This window comes from Delphinus delphis, chromosome 10 (assembly GCF_949987515.2).
Source record: "Delphinus delphis chromosome 10, mDelDel1.2, whole genome shotgun sequence".
Taxonomy (NCBI): domain Eukaryota; kingdom Metazoa; phylum Chordata; class Mammalia; order Artiodactyla; family Delphinidae; genus Delphinus; species Delphinus delphis.
In genome coordinates this window covers 12,725,343-12,742,965 of record NC_082692.2, presented here as the reverse complement: position 1 = coordinate 12,742,965, position 17,623 = coordinate 12,725,343, and the positions used below count along the sequence as shown (strand labels likewise).

At 45.0% G+C, this 17,623-nt stretch overlaps 1 protein-coding gene across 5 annotated transcripts in view; it reads left to right on the top strand.

Moving 5' to 3' along the window:
• ATXN1 (ataxin 1) overlaps positions 1 to 17,623 on the top strand; it is a 245,872-nt gene that overhangs the window by 25,560 nt on the left and 202,689 nt on the right. The window contains exon 2 of one of the 5 annotated variants that reach the window (XM_069541081.1): positions 5,661 to 5,711. The exons of the other annotated variants lie outside the window; for them this stretch is intronic. The gene's annotated coding sequence lies outside the window, so the exon portion shown is untranslated. The remainder of the gene's footprint in view (positions 1 to 5,660; positions 5,712 to 17,623) is intronic. 5 annotated transcript variants of the gene reach the window in all.

Here is a 17,623-nt window from a genome sequence, read left to right as displayed (position 1 = left end):
GTTTAGCCCACTCGTTCAGATTTGCAGTCATAGCCTATGCAAATAATGATCATCTTACTGCCTCTTTCCCAATTTTTAGACCTCTTATTTCTTTCTCTTATTCAATTAAAGTGGCTACTTCCACCAGAATGCTTTTAATAGCAATGATGGCGGACAGCCTTGCGTGGGTCCCCAGTTTAACGGAACGCTTCTTAAGTTTCCCCATGTACAAGGAGGCTGTCTTTGGGGTTTGGCATGTTTTATGTTCATTGGGCATTTACAGGGCTTTATCTTGAGCAGAAAGCCTTTTGGAAATGCTGGATGTGACTGAATGGTTTGCAGAGACGGAAGGCCTGCTCTGCCAGTTCTTCTGCTGTGATAAGATAGTAGACTGATTTTCCTCACCAGCACTGACAGGGGTTTGAGTGGGAAGTCCATGCTTAGCGGAAGAAGGCAGCAGTCATACTCGAATCTCATGCTGTTTTTCTTTGCCAGTCAAGTGAAAAGACTAAGAAGCCATACAAGGAGGTAGCACCAGGAGGATTAAGTAAAGGCTAAAGGGGAAGAGAAAGAAAGGAAGGGAGAATGGATGGAAAGAAAGAAGAGGTAAAAATAGATACCACTTTCCTCACTCCCAAAGCAAGGCATGTGATAAACCAAAATACTTCTAGGGTAGTTTTTCCCCCCAAAATATTATTACCCAAAGAAAGGCACCAAGCACTAATTGTCAGCAAATATAGTAGTCTCAGAAAAGGCTTAGAAGAAATAGGGAAGTATTTTACCATTTGTAAGCAAAACAGACTAATACAGTGTTCCAAATATTGAGAAATCACTGAAGGGAGAAAGAATGCCTGTTGAAACATGTTTACATGTTGATTCTTTTTGATGTTGCCATAAAAAAAAAATGTTTTGATCTTTTGCAAAGAAACTGGAGAGGTATTTTATGTGCTAACCCCGAACATGACATTACTCTAGTAGTAATAAATACGAGGACAGGCCGTCCCTTACATTAGCAGAACTAGAAACCAAAACAAAAGATGGTAACAATTGAGGATTTGATGCTTGTTGGAAACATCTGCCATGCAGAATTGGTGCAGTTGTGGTTAAAAACCAAAGAAATTTAGACCGACTCCATAAAGTAGAGAGAGCTGATGGGTGCTGTTTGGGATTCACTACAAAACCGTCTCTGTGACATGCAGGAAAGAGAAAGTCCTGGGAAGTGCACAGACTGCCTGGGTGTGCCCACCCGGTTGATTTTGGACATGCACACCTTCAACTTGCACCTGCTGGTCACATGTCAAAACCATGTGTGTGATTTTTCAGGTTGCAAGAAACACGGGGGTCTGGGCGGGAATCCTGGGCGAGTCTTCTCACCTTCTTGTGAGTTGGTGTGTTGAGAAGGAAAGAGCAAGGGCTTGGAGCAGAAGCACCTGACTGCCACTTGCTGGCTGTGTGAACTTGACCGAGTTACTGAACCTTTCTGAGCTTAGTTTCTCATCCGCAAGTCATGTCTACAATTCAAGGGTCTCGTGTGGATTTATTAAGAGATGTTGTACCCAAAGCACCTAGCATAGCTCAGGGCCTGGTAGAGAGCAGTTGCTAAGTAAGTGTTCGTAGGTGGACCAGAGGAAGCAAGGGCGGAGGGAAGGAGGGGGGAATTGCATGCGTCAAATGCCACGACCCTGATATACAGAGGGTTCTGGGGAAACTCGTAAAAAGACTGTCACATCAGGACCAGGGATGAAGGGGTGTTTATAGGAAAGACTTCTCAGAGGGATGAGTTATGCAGACTAGGCAGGCAAGATGTTCTTGGGAAGTGCTTCTAGGTAGAAAAGGACAGCATTTTCAAAGGCATAGGCTTGAAGGAGTCAAGGAGTCTTAAACCCAAGGAAGTGTGGGTAAGAGAGTATGGCTGAGTCCCAGGTTATGGATGGAGAGTTGTGAGTGAAAGACAGGAGAGGTTTTCAGCCCTGGGACTGAGTAGGGTCCTGTTTGTCATGTTGGATTATGGTTACGATGGTGGTAGATGTAAACCTGAAGGACCCTATTGCATTTGCATTTTGGAAACGTGGCAGCAGCGTCAGTGGGGTGGGTTTAGAGACCAGCGAGAGGGAATGAGCTCCGGGCCTTGGAAGTGATTCCTTCCACATTCTCTACAAATCCTGCACAGTGCTGAGTACATAGTAGGTTTTCAGGAAAAACTACCTGATGGTCTTGAACAAAAGCGGTTCTTTTGCCAAGATCGTCTTTTCCGTGATTCGTTTTATCATTCATAGATTATTCTCCTGTGGATTCGATCATTTTCCCCCCCAATTATTTTTGACCCTCGATTAAATTATCTTAAATGACTGTGTGTTGTGGCATAAACTTACCCTAATCTATTTATAATTTATTGTGCAAGCATCTGTCTCATAAAAGATGTCTTCTTATTTAAAGGGCGCTAGCCTAGAACCGCATGAAAATTGCCGCTCACGGTGGTACCCCCTCCTCCCCAGAAATGGTTTCTGTGCTCCCAGCCCCAAGCGCTTTTGGCTTTGCCTGTTTTAAGCTTTTTTAAAGCTTTCCCTGTTTTAAGATTCTTTCAGGCCTCCAGGCGCTTTAGAAGGAGAAAGCTCTAACAGCTTTGGGCTCCTGATTGACTTGAAGTAGATAGAGCAAGCTCAGTGCCTCACTTGGGAGTAAGGACACTCTCCTCATTAAGGTGGCGAAAGCAGTAGCTGTGATGGTGGCCCGCGGGTAACTGTTGAGGGCCGTGGTTAGTGCTGAATGGAGTAAGAGGAAATTGTACCGATCGTGTACTGGATGACTAAATAGCAGTTATTCAGAGCATGGATTGTGTTTTCAGTCAGTCATTCAACTAACATTCTTTGAGATTCCCCTAAGTGCCAAGTAGGGTGCTAAGTACTGAAATACTAAAGCAGGACCAAAGTTAAAAGGGTCCCTACCCCATGGTGCTAGGTTATAGTTATTTTGGTACAGTAGATTAAAAAGGAACTAGTCAATTACAAGAGGGAAATACAGGAAGTGGTGGAAGCATCTAGGAGGGGCACCTGACCCCCACCTGGGAGGCCAGGGAAGACTGTCGTGAAGATCCAGAGTTTCCTGAACAGGAAGAGGAGTAAGATAGACCTTAGAGAGTTTGGGGTGACAGTTTTTCTCTATAAGGAAAGGAAACGGGAGCATCATGGATTATATTATGGATTTATTACAGATATTTAATAAATCCATCAAAATAGCCTTTGAGCTGTACCATATTTGGACTGTATACTTGGCTGTTGTAATGTAGGTCTGTAGGGTCAGGTCTCTTATCAGACCCATAGTTTTCTTTACTGTGTGTCTCAGCACTGCCAATTGACCAAGAAGCACAGATCCTAGAGGTCAGTGGCCTGAAAGAAAGTAGAATCTGAATACTGTCTCTGAAGAGTCTACGAGTCAGGGTATATGTGCAGCTGCCCACAGCAGCTTCTGCCGTTGAAGCCATTTTGCTCTCTGTGGTTTAAGTGATTTAGTATTACATCCTCTGGGATACACGGAGCAGCCCCACCCTTAGACAGAAGGGCCCAGGTCAAGTTACTGTCAGTGAGAATCCAGTGTACGATCAGGGTGCTCTGCTGAGTTGAATAGCTCGGGTGTGGACCAGCAGGTACAGCAGCATCAAGGTGACAGCACCCCAGGAGACTGTGTTCTGGCCGGATCCTCTGGTCAAGACTGGACAGTGAATAATGATGGTTTCTGTCCCGCCCAAGCTGAGTGTTGGATGTGGGCCCGTGGAGGTAGGCTTGTGAAAAGTGTATATTTTATAAATTCAGAGTGTGGCGTGGCAGCCCGCCTACACTCTTAATTTTTGCTTTTGGAAGCTGTGTCCAGAAAAGAGAAGCGAAATTTCTCAGCCTTATAAACTGCACCTTACTCAAAACACACCGTGTGCGTTAATGTGCCACTTCTGCTCTCTGCTAAAGGGAGGGTTTTCACAATATTGTTTCTTTGGCAGCCACAGAGGGAAAGTTTTAACAGGAAAACACGTTTACTCCTTGTATAGGGACATCTTGAAGGCGCTTTACCCATCTTTTGGGGGAAACTCCCTACCACAGAGCCTCCTAGACATTCAGGGGCTGCTTGCTCCTTAGAAATGGCGGGAGTTGGCTAGAGATAAGCATGAGCTGTTTTGTGTCTAGAAGCATGGCGTGCTTAACATAGTTAGCAATGCAGGATTCATATTCTGTACTTGAATTGTTTCTAGAACCAGCCTCTCCAGGTGCAAGGGAGCAGCTTTGAGTGGCAAGAAAGCCATCCTGGCTTGTCATTGAGAGCGTGTGTCCTTGGAGAATATGCTTTAGTTCTGCCTCCTGGGTACCCTCACCGTGGATGCACATGGCACGTTCTCACACACGCTCAGATGCATTACTCACTTAAGAGCCTGGGCACAAAGAGAGATGACGAACAGATTTTTTTTTTTTTTTTCAGTTGAAGGACATTGCTCTTTTCCCCCTGCCTGTTGAATATGACTTCTCTGTTTTCTGTTTATTTTCAGCGTCCCCAAGGGAAAATGTCAATTTTAACTAGAATCATAGACTGTTAGGTCTGGAAGGAGCCGTAGAGTCCTAACATGCCCAGCTGGGAGTGCCAGTGGGATCCATGTAGAGATGCCCAGCAGGTGTTCTGAAAAGCATCTGGATCTCGGAAGAGAGGGCAGGGCTAGACTTGTGGGTCTGAGAGTCATTCACGTAAAGTCAGTAGACACAGTGCCTCTGGATGAGGTCATTCCCCTGCTCCAACCCTTCTTAAACTCCTTCAGATTTTATGGAATTGTCTCAATTACTCAGAAAGACCCTCGAGATCCTCCATAATGTGGCCGCCACTTTTCTTTCCCGTCTCTTCTCCCACTGCCACGTCTCTACACACGCCCCTCCAACTGCAGTGGTCCGTTGGCCATATTGGGACACGTATGTCTGTTACCTCTCTTTTCTAAAACTGTTCATTCTTCTAGAATTAGCTCAGATTCCCTTCCTTCTGGAAGCCTTCTGTCATGAATGCAGGTGGTGAGAAACCAAAAGGAATCCTGGGTCCTGTGATGAACTAGAAAACATACTTTCCCTCCTTCACCAGTCACAGGTCTCGTGTGACCTGCTTAGAACAGCCTTGTACTCGTTCTCAGGGGCATCAGTGGTCCTCTGGAATGGCCTCTCTCATGGCGCAGGGATCCATCCCGACGTCCACGACATATACGTGTGCTGCTTCTGCCTGCACACGTATATATACGGAAATGTATCTGATTTTCTGCTTTTTATCCTTCATTTACATTATTTTCTTTCCAGATGTTTCCTTTCCAGGGAAGTTGTATTGAATTTTCCTCTTTGTAAAGTCATGCCAATTTTGGGGTTAGAATGCAGAGATTCTTACTCCAGCTCCATGGTCAGCTCATTGGTTCATTTAGGCAAATTACGTAACCTCTACCTTCATTTATCATCTGTAAAATGGGCCTAAGAATAACACACCTCATTTTTATAAGGATACAAAAACCTAACATTGAAACATTTTGGAAAACGTTTTAAAACGTGGAGTATACAGAAGGCTTTATTCTTGCTGCCATACCGCTTAGAGTCAAAAAAAGAGAAAACTTTTAGTCCTTCTTGATAATTTAATATAGACTGTGTCATATTATGTATCATATAACATTGCAGAACCTGACATCAGAAGAGATGAATCCATATTTTGGTTCTGATTTACAAGCGGTGAGTCCATTACTGAATTTCTTAACCTTTTTGAGCTTCACTTTCCTCCTCTGTAAATTGGGACTAATGATGCTGTTGCTGTCTATTAGAGTTGTTGAATAATTATGTTCTGCAACTATCATGCTTGAAAAACACTTTTAAAACTGCCAAAGAGCATATTCAGCAATAACCTTCATGGTTTGTCTGGTGGCCTAGTAATTGTGTTGGCTATAGAAAGAGGTCAAAAATACGTCCTGGTTCCCTTTTCGGAGATACCTGTTGGCTTGCCCCGAATGTGCAAGGGATAAAAGGAGGAGGAACCGAAGCACGCTGAATACGTAGAAGAGGATGCAAAGTTGGCAGAAGCCTCTGATTGACTTCTCTCCTATCCTGAAGTTGAAAGGGGTCAAGTTCATACGCAGATTGCATGGGAGCCACGTGGCCAAAGCTGAGAATGGGCGCAGGAGGGAGGGCAGTGGAAAGGAACCAAGGTAGCATGTTAAAGCCAAGTGATGGTTTGCTAGGGTGTGTCCATGGGCATTGCATGCATATTCCTGAGTGTTTCTTCTCAGCGGTGGGGGGCCTCGTAGGGCGCTGGTGGCGTATTCCGTAGCACAACAGGAACCTCCATGGGAGGTGGCTCAGCTTCCCCAATTACCTCTCTTAAGTTGGGTGGGGATGAAGTGGTGTTATATGTTGAACTGTGTCCCTCCAAAAAGATACTGAAGTACTCACCCACAGTATCTGTGAGTGTGGCCTTATTTGGAAGTAGGGTCTTTGCAGATGACCAATTTAAGATGAGGTCATTGTGATGGGCTCCAATCCAATATGACCGGTGTCCTTATAAAAAGAGGAAATTTGGACACCAAGACAGAGATGCTGGGAGAATGCCATGTTAAGACGAGTTAGTCTGACACAAGCCAGTGAACGCCAAGGATGGCTTGTAAACCACGAGAAGCTAGGATAGGGAGAGGCACGGGAGAGACCGTTCCCGCACAGCCCTCAGAAGGAACCCACCCTGCCTGATCTTGGACTTCTAGCCTTCAGAATGTGAGACCATAAATTTCTGTTGTTTAAGGGCCCCAGTCTGTGGTACTTCGTTATGGCAGCCCCAGGAAACTAACACAGGCGGGTGGGCCGTTGCCCCAGACCCAACTGCTTCTGCATGACACTTGGTCCACGGTTTGGATTTTATGGTGAGGCTGCACACGGTATGCGTTCGTTGCCAGCCTATATTCAAAATGACACGATTTCCTGTGGCTTGGCTTTTGACAGCAAGTGCATTTAAAGTCTGATCTCAAGGTTTGGAGTTGACTTAGAATGGGGTTTCCTAAAAGTTACAATTACCTCACTCCCATTATCTCCTCAAGTATAGTACCTTTATGCGTGTTTGAGAAGGGAAAAGGGTGCAGTCGAGTTGTATATTTCAGTCACTTACTCAAAACCCTGCATTCTGTTATTATGTTTCCAGCATTGGGCACTTTCTTGGGAATATTTTGTGTTCTATTGTAAGTCTGCTTTGGTTAGAGTTTTGGCAAAGCCCATGACAAAGAAAGGGAATGTTTCTTTTCTCTTTTCACTTTCCATGGGCTTGCCTGTTCCTTCTCGAAAAGATGCTGGACCTTCCCTCCCCTCCTCTCCTGGAGCTGGAGTGGGGTAGGGGAAGGACTGCCTCTTTCCTCGCTGGGAAATGTTGATTCATATTATATGAAACATTTGTTTTCCCTAGAAACTTCCACTGTGTTGAAATCGTTGGTCCAAATTTATATGTGAAAAATAAATAAACTTGTCATGGAAAGGCGCTGAGGGTACAGTTACATAATAATTATGTATGCCCGCCCCAACTTATTCACATAGGAGACCTCACCTCACAGTAGTTTTCTAAAGTTTCATGGCTTCCAGCATCTTTTCCCAAACTCCATGAAAACATATTAAAAGTAACTGTTTATAAGTTGAAAGTCCACGATTTTTCTAAGTATGTCGTGAGTAATTGTATCTCTTAGTGGCAATTTCATATCCCTACTTAATAGTTGGGGCAATTAAGATTCAGAAAAACGACAAAGCTGAGATTAAAATTCAGGATTTCCTGATTTCCAACCAGTGTACTGCGTGTTTTCTGTGCTAACATTATGGCAGGCCAGGGTTCAGTTAAAACAGGTGGTAGGTGTTGTAAGGGCAAGAGGGTCCTGGAGGAGAGATCACTCAGCCTCCAGTGAGAAGACCTGGGTTCCAGGCTGGCCTCTGTCACTGTCTGACAGCATGGCGCTGGGGCATTGGGCTTCTCAGGGACCTCAGGACAATGACGGAGCTTAAAAACTCTGCACTTCATACTGAAATATTTAGGGATTAAGTGATTTGTCTGGGATTTGCTTGAAGATGTAAGGGACCATGAGTTGATGATTCTTGATGCTGGGTAATGAATATCCGGTGTTCTATTGAAAGTCTTTTGTACTGTGACGTTTTCCATAAACAACTTCAGAAAAAATTTTATGCTTCTAAAATGTGTGCCTTTGATTCTTCCTATCTCCTCTCCTACCCGACGCTATTGTTCAGTTCACTGATTTCTCCTGAACACAAACTCCTCTGAAAGAAAGCAAGCCCTTTCCTTTGGTCTGATCCTAATATGTATATTAATAAAGACTTTCTGACTCCTTCCCCATTTTTTAATTTTTTAACAGATAATACGATGCCTGTGCTTTCATAATAAATTCCAAATCTGCTGTCTGTTCCTCACCAGTGTGAATTGTAGAAAAGAGTACAAAGGATTAGCGTACTTTAAAATAAATCTCGGCTAATTATACATACAGCCGCGTTCACTGAATGTGAATATTTTCAGGGCTTTCTTTGCTACCAAGTGCCGCTTGCTCATGATGTAAATGAGAACAAATTTAGTTCCATTAAACAAAACACAGCAACTCTTCTCCTATAGCAAAAACTTCTTCAGGTCCTATTTTGGAAGTGGGAACCTAATTCTAGTGTTCCCTTGTTAGCTCTGGGCCTGTGTAAGCTCTGGGCCACAAGGTTGATGACTTGAATATTCTGCAATCTTGCTTTCAGAATTTTAGCAGGCAAACAAGTTGTGACGAAGTGTTTGTGTTTTACAAGGATCCTTATGAGCTCAATGGCATTTGAACTTGCAGTGCCAGCAGTTTACCAGGAGGCCTGAATTGAGGGGTACATGCCTTGGCCTTTGCATTTCTTTGAGATCCTTTACTCTCTATTGCAAAGAAAAAAAAGAGAGAGAGAGGGAGAAGAAGAAGCAGGAGAAGGAGAGGAAGAAGAGAAAGAGGAGGGAGAAGAAGGAAAAAAGAACTCTCAAAATGGTATGTTCTCGGCCCATACCATGGTCTCCCCAGAAGCTGCTGGACGCCACCTTGCTATTTTTTAAAGTTACAAGGTTATTTAAGAGGAATTCATTCATCTCCTATTAATCTGGAACATTCATGATCTCTGTAGGTCCAAAGAGGGTGTTTCTTTGGGATCTATGAAAGTTAAAACAGCATTCAAATCCAACGTGAATTACCAAACTCTTTCCCAAGAAAGCTTCTATGAGTGGCCTCATCTGTTACGTTGAGAAAGTGAAAAATCCCAGGGCATGGAGGGCACATTTTCCACACTCAGAGGAAAATGATTTCCTTCCAACAGCCTCTTTGTCTCCAGATATCTGGACCCCAAATCCTTGATGCTGTAGCCAGTATATTAAGAAAGGAGGAGGAAGCTGCTTATCTCTCCTGAAAGTCTTTATTTTTCCTAATCTTTTCTCCTCCCTCCACCCTTGCCCTAAATTCCTTTCCATTTTGCCCTTTCAAAAACTCCTCCCTCCTACAAAAGCTAAAAATAATGGTAATGCTTTCCAATGATCCTCCCTTAATAGTAGCTCAGATGCAGGCTGCAGGCAACAAGGAAACCCTTCATGGTGGGTCCTGCTCAGAAGCATGTTTACAGATCTTGGCTCACCCCAAGATTTTCAGATGAGAATGTCATCTGAGATTTTCACTCTCGCTTGAATCCCAGGATCTTTGCCTTAGTGTCAGAACGTGCCAACATGCTTGGAAAATACTTACTAATTCTAGATGACACCAACCCCATAGCACCCCAGAGAGAGGTGCATAGACCCCGGAAGGTAAAGATACACCTGAATCCTCCAACTGTGATTAGGGGAAGTCCCAAATGGTGGCGGCTGCACTCCAGATTTTAAACCCTCAGATGTTATTTAGTAAAGATCACAGACCCGTTCTTATGTTCCCAGGATTGTGCCGACCTGCTGACAAGGGCCCTGAAGAAGGTGGGGAATCTGGAGACCCAGTCCTCCCAGTGGAGTTCCTAGTTGTGTGCGATCTTGCGCCCTAACTTGGCCGGGCGGCCCGGACAGCTGGCTCTGGTTACTGTGGGAACAACGCAAGGAAGGCCGTTGTCACATTCCTCCGGGGCCAAAGGCACAACCTTCCTAACACGCTCAGTCCCTGCTGGCAAAGGGAAAGCCGAGGAGCATGGAAGCAGAGGCTGGGAGTCTGTGACGGATTTTAGAAGTCCGTTAACCCCGTTGTTTTACTGATTGAGAAGCTGAGACCCAGAGAAATTCTGTGACTTTCCATTGTCAGGTTGATGGCAGACCCAGGACTGGAGTTATCTAACTCAAGGTCCAGTGCCCTAATGTTTCTCTGAGCATCTTGTTTCAAACACATAGTGGAAAGGAATTATTGGTAAAGACGTTAAATTTTGTGGTGTTTTCACATCCCATAACTGAGTCAGGTTCAGGAGTGACCATCTCTGTTACTTTTGGCCTAAGATGTTAAAGCCCCACCAGGATGAGTCTGACCAGCAAGCAGCATCTTCGGTGACCCTAGGGGATGTCATTGGCTTCTAGCCCCAAGCCCAGAAGTAGAGTTGATTTTGAAGAGTTCATCTTTAACTCAAACATGAAGCTCTAAAAGCACTCAAGTAGTAATGCTTGAAAACAGCTCAATTCCTCTGAGCTCTGACCATACTTGAACTCTTTCTTTAGAAAATAGCTGAAATTGTAGTGGTTGGGACATAGGAAAACAGAATGACTGGATAAAATTTGTGACATGTGCCCTGGTTGGGGGGACATCGGAGAGTTGAATTTATAGGTAATTGAAGATTCTTTTTCTTTCAGCACGCTTTCCTTTAGAGTCTCACGGAACCTTCCTTTAGCATAGGTGCAAGCTGATAAAAGATTGTCATTTAGGAAGATTTTTACTATTTTAAAAATACACACAGAGGAGGGGAAAAAAATGTATCTGATCCCAAAGTGCGAAGAATTAGAAACAGCACTTTTACATATAAACTTCTAGATGATGGGATCAATTTTCCTTTCACAGGAAAAGGCACCGTAAATCACTTTTCATCAGGAAAAGCGGTGCTTGGGTGACATGCTGCTTCCCCAACAGAACGAGGGGTGGCCACAGTGGGAAGGAACGAGCAGAAACTGCTGTGGCCCCGCGTGCTTGGTGTGTCCCATGTGTTTGAATGTCATTCCCCAAAGATCATGTGCGGACATGCCGTATTTAAATCCCTCTCTTTCTGTAAAGAATTCGTTTTTTGTTTCCCAGCGACCTCTTCCAGGTTCTGACACATGACTGTAGCCTTTAAAAAAACAAAAATTGTAGGCTTTTTCCTCCTTGTGAGTTACTGTGTTTGGCTGCTGTGAAGGCGCCAGGGCTCACCTAGAGTAGGACTTAGCAGAGGCTCCCAAGGTATTTGGGACTGTGGAGGGCTACCACGTTTCCTTCCCATCGAGAGCCCTGCCATGAAACAACCAAGAGTTCCGTGAGGGGCAGGGCAGGTGGAGGGGCGGGAAAAGATGAAGCCGCGGCGCTTCCCTTGCTATGATCTTTTCTTTCCGCTTACTGAGGCAGAGTGCTCTCTGCTATTTGAAGGGAGCAATTTAGATTTATATCAAGGAATGAATAAACAGGAGGCAGTGATGAAATCTCACCTGGAACGAATGCAAATAGGGTATGCTAGTGATGGCGTGGCCGTGTCACACATTCGAGCAGAAACAGGGAGCCCATCAGAAGCCTGGGTTCGCCCGTCTCCCCCGTTCACCCACTAGATATTCCACAGCGATGGAGGCCGTGGGAAAAGTTTTTTTTTTTTTTTTTAATGTGTCTCCACGTTGCACCTCACATTATAGGGCCTTAAAGCACTTGACGAGGCTTCAAGTAATTCTGAGTGATGCAGTTTTTAGTTTTCCCAGAAGATCTTAAGAGATGGTTTCCACAGATGCATACGTGAATTCAGTCCGATCCTGAGTGTTTTACTGCCTCTCATTGTTTGACATGGCGAGAAAGTCCTTTTGGTTCCATCTGCGAGTCACCTCCTACTGTCAGAAGTCCCTCGTGGGAGCCATGCCAGTGTCTAGCTTTGGCCAAGTCAGCTTACATGAGTGAGAGGCAGTTTACCTGTTTGTTAAGTGGGAGCCTGGACCCACGGCTTTCCGAGGTCCCCTCCAGCTCAGACATTCTGCCCGCTGAGATTCCGTGTGACAGGGTGCGACAAGATGCAGGTCCGCCTGCAGCACTCTCCTTGAAAACTTGCTCCCTTCTCCCTGACCAACTTTCCCTCCGCTGTGAAGTCTGCCATGGAAGAATTCCAGGTCTGCTGGAAGATGTTCATTCCTCAGGAGCAGCTTGCAAAAGCCCTGAGCATGGGGCTTCCCTGGTGGCGCAGTGGTTGAGAGTCCGCCTGCCAATGCAGGGGACACGGGTTCGTGCCCTGGTCCGGGAGGATCCCACATGCCGCGGAGCGGCTGGGCCCGTGAGCCATGGCCGCTGAGCCTCCGCGTCCGGAGCCTGTGCTCCGCAACGGCAGAGGCCACAACAGTGAGAGGTCCTCGTACCAAAAAAAAAAAAAAAAAAAAAAAAAAAAAAAAAAACCCTGAGCATGCTTTGCCTTCTCCTGCTCTGGTTGGTGATGAAAAACTAGGTCACAAGAGGTTGCCCCCTTTCCAGTTACCAGTAGGGGAAACCCCCAGGGCTGCAACAGGAACAGATGCAGAACAGCTCCAAAGAAGGAAACAGAAAGAGATGCATGAGAGGCGAAGAATGGGTGAGCCTCGCCCTGTTGAGGGGGAAAGGAGGCGAACCCTGATGCTTAGGAAAGAGAAGGAATGCCATCCTGGGCCTCCTTCCGTGAGTCAGTAGATCTGTGGAACTTGAGGGAAGAGGCGGGTCGCGCTCTCTAGGAGTTTAGGGGGCTTTGGGCAGAGTCCCCTCTTCTCCCGTGCTTTGTTCTGGGTCGGATGTCCTGGCAGCACTGCACGATGCTGTACTGCTTCTCCAAGTGCGTTCTGCAAAGCCCTGCAGGCTCTGGAGAGACCAGGCTCGTGCGCTGCACTTGGCCTCTCTCCTTTATCTCTGTTATATTTCGAGGTTATATAGATCTTGTTTTCTTAAAAATGTCCTGTGGGGGCTTCCGTGGTGGCACAGTGGTTAGGAATCCGCCTGCCAATTCAGGGAACACGGGTTCGAGCCCTGGTCTGGGAGGATCCCACGTGCCGCGGAGCAACTAAGCCCGTGAGCCACAACTACTGAGCCTGCGCATCTGGAGCCTGTGCTCTGGAACAGGAAAGGCCGTGACAGTAAGAGGCCCGCTCACCATGATGAAGAGTGGCCCCCGCTCGCTGCAACTGTAGAAAGCCCTCACACAGAAACGAAAACCCAACACAGCAAAAATAAAATAAATTAATTAATAAATAAAAAAATACTTTATCAGAAAAAAAAAAGTCCCATGGTTTTTAAAATTTAAAAACCACTGGTAAATTGTGGAAGAGTGCATATTCTAGGCAATCTGACCTTGGACAATTCGCTTGATTTCCCTGAGCCTCACTTTCCTTATCTGAAAACAAGATTAATCGTAAGTTCTCCGTCTGTCTCACAGAATCAATGAAGGATTAATAAGAATCAGTGATTTGTCCCTTCATTCCACAAACATGCATTGAACATCTGCCCTGTGGAAGGCTCTGCTGGGAGAGAAATTCATAAGTAAATGTTTGGGACGGTTATTCCAAGAAGAGAGACAAAGCACGTGCAGAAGCGCAAAGATAACTTCTTGGTGCTGGTGCTGGTGGTGATGGTGTTAACTAGACAGTTTAATATAGTGACTCCAGAGCCTAACTGCTTGGGTTTGAATCCCAACTCCAACCACATACCAATGTGACTTCAGGCCCCTTATTTAACTTCCTTGTGCCTCAGTGTTCCCATCTGTACAATGGGGATGATAATAGGCCCTATGGCATTGGGTTGTGAGCGAGCTAAATTTAGAGCTAATATTTGTAAACTAACTAGAACAATGACTAATACATGGTGAGCAGTCTCCCACATTTATTATTGTTACTGTTATTGATTATTTCACCATGCCTTGTGAAGTTGGTGCTGTAAGGCACGTTGTTAATGGATGTGCCAGGTGTGCTGTTTCTTGGTCCTCAGCATCACAGTCCCTTGTAATCGTACTTCCATTCTTATCTTCCCTCCTGCCTCGTGAGCCCCCAGAAGATGCATCCTGTGTTCGAGAGGAAAGGCAAGAGAAACGTCATGTCAAAGATTCTCTTCTTTCTCCCTTTTTTTGAGGTTGGATTGGTGCTCCTCTCGCACCGAACAAAGGCTTTGCCTCACAGAAAGGAGCTTTCTGTGTTCCGTGTGTCATCTGCCTTTAAGGGTGTAATTTGTTTCTGATGCGTATGCAGGGCGCTCCCTGGAGAAGGCTTTGTTGACAATGTGCAGAGGCCTCCTGTATTGATCGGTGATATAACGGTTCTATAGTGGGTGAATGAGGTCATTCTCATCGTGTTACTCAAGTCGGTGACCTTGAGGCCCGTCGGATGACTAAGCCACATAGGTGGATCCCTGGTTACAGAATGTCCTTGTTTAAAGGTAAATCGGTGTGAGGGTGACATCGTTTTAAGGAAACTACTGCAAGCGAATTACATGCCCCTTGCTGAGAGGCAGTCCGTATTAATAAGCTCTCAGGCCACCCAGGCCTTCGTGGGACTGTTGGGGCTGATTTTTCAAGAATTCTTTTATCTCTGCTTCTCTCTTATCTCTTCTCATTAGACTTCATTTCTCTGTTAAACTGCCACGACAGTGTATAATGCTGTCCATGTGAGGTTCAGAGCAAGATGCTTAGTTCTGAGCTAGCTGGCTAGTGTGCTTTTTCTTTCCTTTTTTAAAAATTCATCGTGGGGTGGGACAGAGCAGAAGATGAAAAGATTTTTTAATACAAGAAGAGAGAGGAAGTAAGCATGATGATAAAATATGCATGCAAAAAACCCTTGTTTAAAAAAGGAGAAGTAGGGCTTCCCTGGTGGCGCAGTGGTTGAGAATCTGCGTGCCAATGCAGGGGACACGGGTTCGAGCCCTAGTCTGGGAAGATCCCACATGCCGCGGAGCAACTAGGCCCGTGAGCCACAACTACTGAGCCTGCGCGTCTGGAGCCTGTGCTCCGCAACAAGAGAGGCCGTGACAGTGAGAGACCCGTGCACCGCGATGAAGAGTGGCCCCCGCTTGCCGCAACTAGAGAAAGCCCTCGTACAGAAACGAAGACCCAACACAGCCAAAAATAAATTACTTAATTAAAAAAAAAGAATAAGACTGTAAGCTGTTAAAAAAAATTAAAAAATAAAAAAGGAGAGGTAAACTCCATAGTTTTAGCTATACATTTAATCTGGATAAACACTTTAGCGTGGCAAATAAGAGTTTCTGTCTGCCAGCATCCCTGTGGTTGCAGACCAGGCCTTATGACATTGGAATAGGTGCAGGTCTTAAATGAACAGACTTTGAGCATGTAGGCAGGTGAAGGGCAGTGGGGGAGGGGGGGCAGGTAGTGGGGAGAGGGTAGGTTATAATACTTGTTTTGGAATCACTGGGTAGCAATTAGCTGTTTTGTTGTGTATGTTTATACAAATGCTTGTATAGTACTTATTATGTGCCAATACTGTTCTTAGTGCGTTTTAATGTATTAATCCTGTAATCCTTACAACCATTATTATGCAAATTCAGCATCTGAGAACAATGAGGTTAAATAACTTGTCCAAGGTCGTTCAAACCCAGGCATAGGCTCCAGAGTTGGTGCCCTGACCACTTACAGCCTCTCACTGTCAGGGTATCAGGAGCACAGAGAAGGGAATTCCTGTCCCAAGGAGGTGTATTTCTTGTGCAGGTAGAAGGAGCTTAATTCTTTCAAAGCGTTTCATCAAATGTCCTCATCTGGCAAGTTGCCTTTAAACTCACTGTAATCAGATTGGGAGAATGTGGTGAGTCTCAGCGTCACTCCTGGGAAGTAAGACCTTTCCCTTCCTCTACCAAACGGCTATTTTTTTTTGCCTGTACCGTGATTGTATTCTGATTAGGAAGTCATTGCTAACGTACACACACTCATGCACAAGAGCCCTTTCCTGAGGGTAAGCAGAGAGCTGGCTTTTGCCCTTGGTGGCATCACTTGGCAGAATAGAAACACTTTTTTCCTGTAGCAGTTGACGAGGCCATCGGTTTGCAGAGCAGGAGAGCAGGGAATGTTCTAGGCAGCTTTTAACATTTGCCGGCGCTAATGAATTTGTCAAGCATCTAAACTCAGGACGGTGCACACTTAAAATGATCTGGAATAGATTTTAACTTTCATAAAAGATAATAACAATCTGGTATTGGAGTCAGAAGAGGCACATTTTCCCTAAATCATTTAATTAACTCCTATCTCTCAAGAAAAACTTCATGTGAAACAAACAAAAAAGTCCTAAAGTAGCTAAGATCAAGTAAGAATTGAAGGCCGAGTGAGTAAATAACCAAGTTCATGGAAATTATCAAAGAAATAGATATGTTTATTATGAATGCACTATTTAAAAGATGTTTATTGACCAGAGCAATAAGGATGTGTTTTTGATCTGTGATAAGGACAAGTGTTGAAATCCATCCAAGCCACAAACACGATTTGGAGGGTCCGTGTGGAATATAAAACTCTGCAGTCTAGAGCTCATATCCTATATGGCTTTTTGCTAATTAATAAACACTGGCCTCATGTCTGTTACTTAATAGCCTAATTGCAGCACGTTGGCAAAAGTGCCGTCTTGCACTGCGGATGGGGGAGGGGTTGGGATTTTCTGTGAAAGAGGTTAAAAGGAGAAATCATGAAACTAACTTCTTTTAATGAGATGCTCCAAAATAATCAGATACATTTGTATTTGGGTCAGATAAGCAACTTCTGAGAAACCTTTTTATGATGAGCAACCTCAGCGGTGCAACCCTGAACAATGCAGCTTGCGTCTCTGAGCTTCAGTTTCCTCACCAGGAAGGGGAATAATAATAGTCCTACTCGCTTTATTGTGCTGTCGTGAGGATTAATGAGTTAAAACTTCTAAAGCTCTTAGAACAATTCAACTTGAATTTCAACTGGAATTCCACCAATTGCTAACTCTGTTATCTTGGGCAAAATAGTTATATCTTTTCTTTTCTCCTCAGTGTCTTCGTCTGTAAAATGGGAATGAAAGCATTGATCAGCATTTTGGGGATTAAGCAAAATGATATATGTAAATCACCTAACAGAGTACCCGGCAGAAATTTTTAAAATCATGGTTAACTAAAGTCCATCGTTTATTCAGATTTCCTTAGTTTTTTTTTTTTTTTTTTTTTTGCGGTATGCGGGCCTGTCACTGTTGTGGCCTCTCCCGTTGCGGAGCACAGGCTCCGGACGCGCAGGCTCAGCGGCCATGGCTCACGGGCCCAGGCGCTCTGCGGGCGTGTGGGATCTTCCCAGACCCGGGCACGAACCCGTGTCCCCTGCATCGGCAGGCGGACTCTCAACCACTGCGCCACCAGGGAAGCCCAGATTTCCTTAGTTTTTACCTGATGTCCTTTTCGTGTTTCAGGATCCCATCCAGAACACCATGATACATTTATTTGTCATCTCTCCTGAGGACCCTC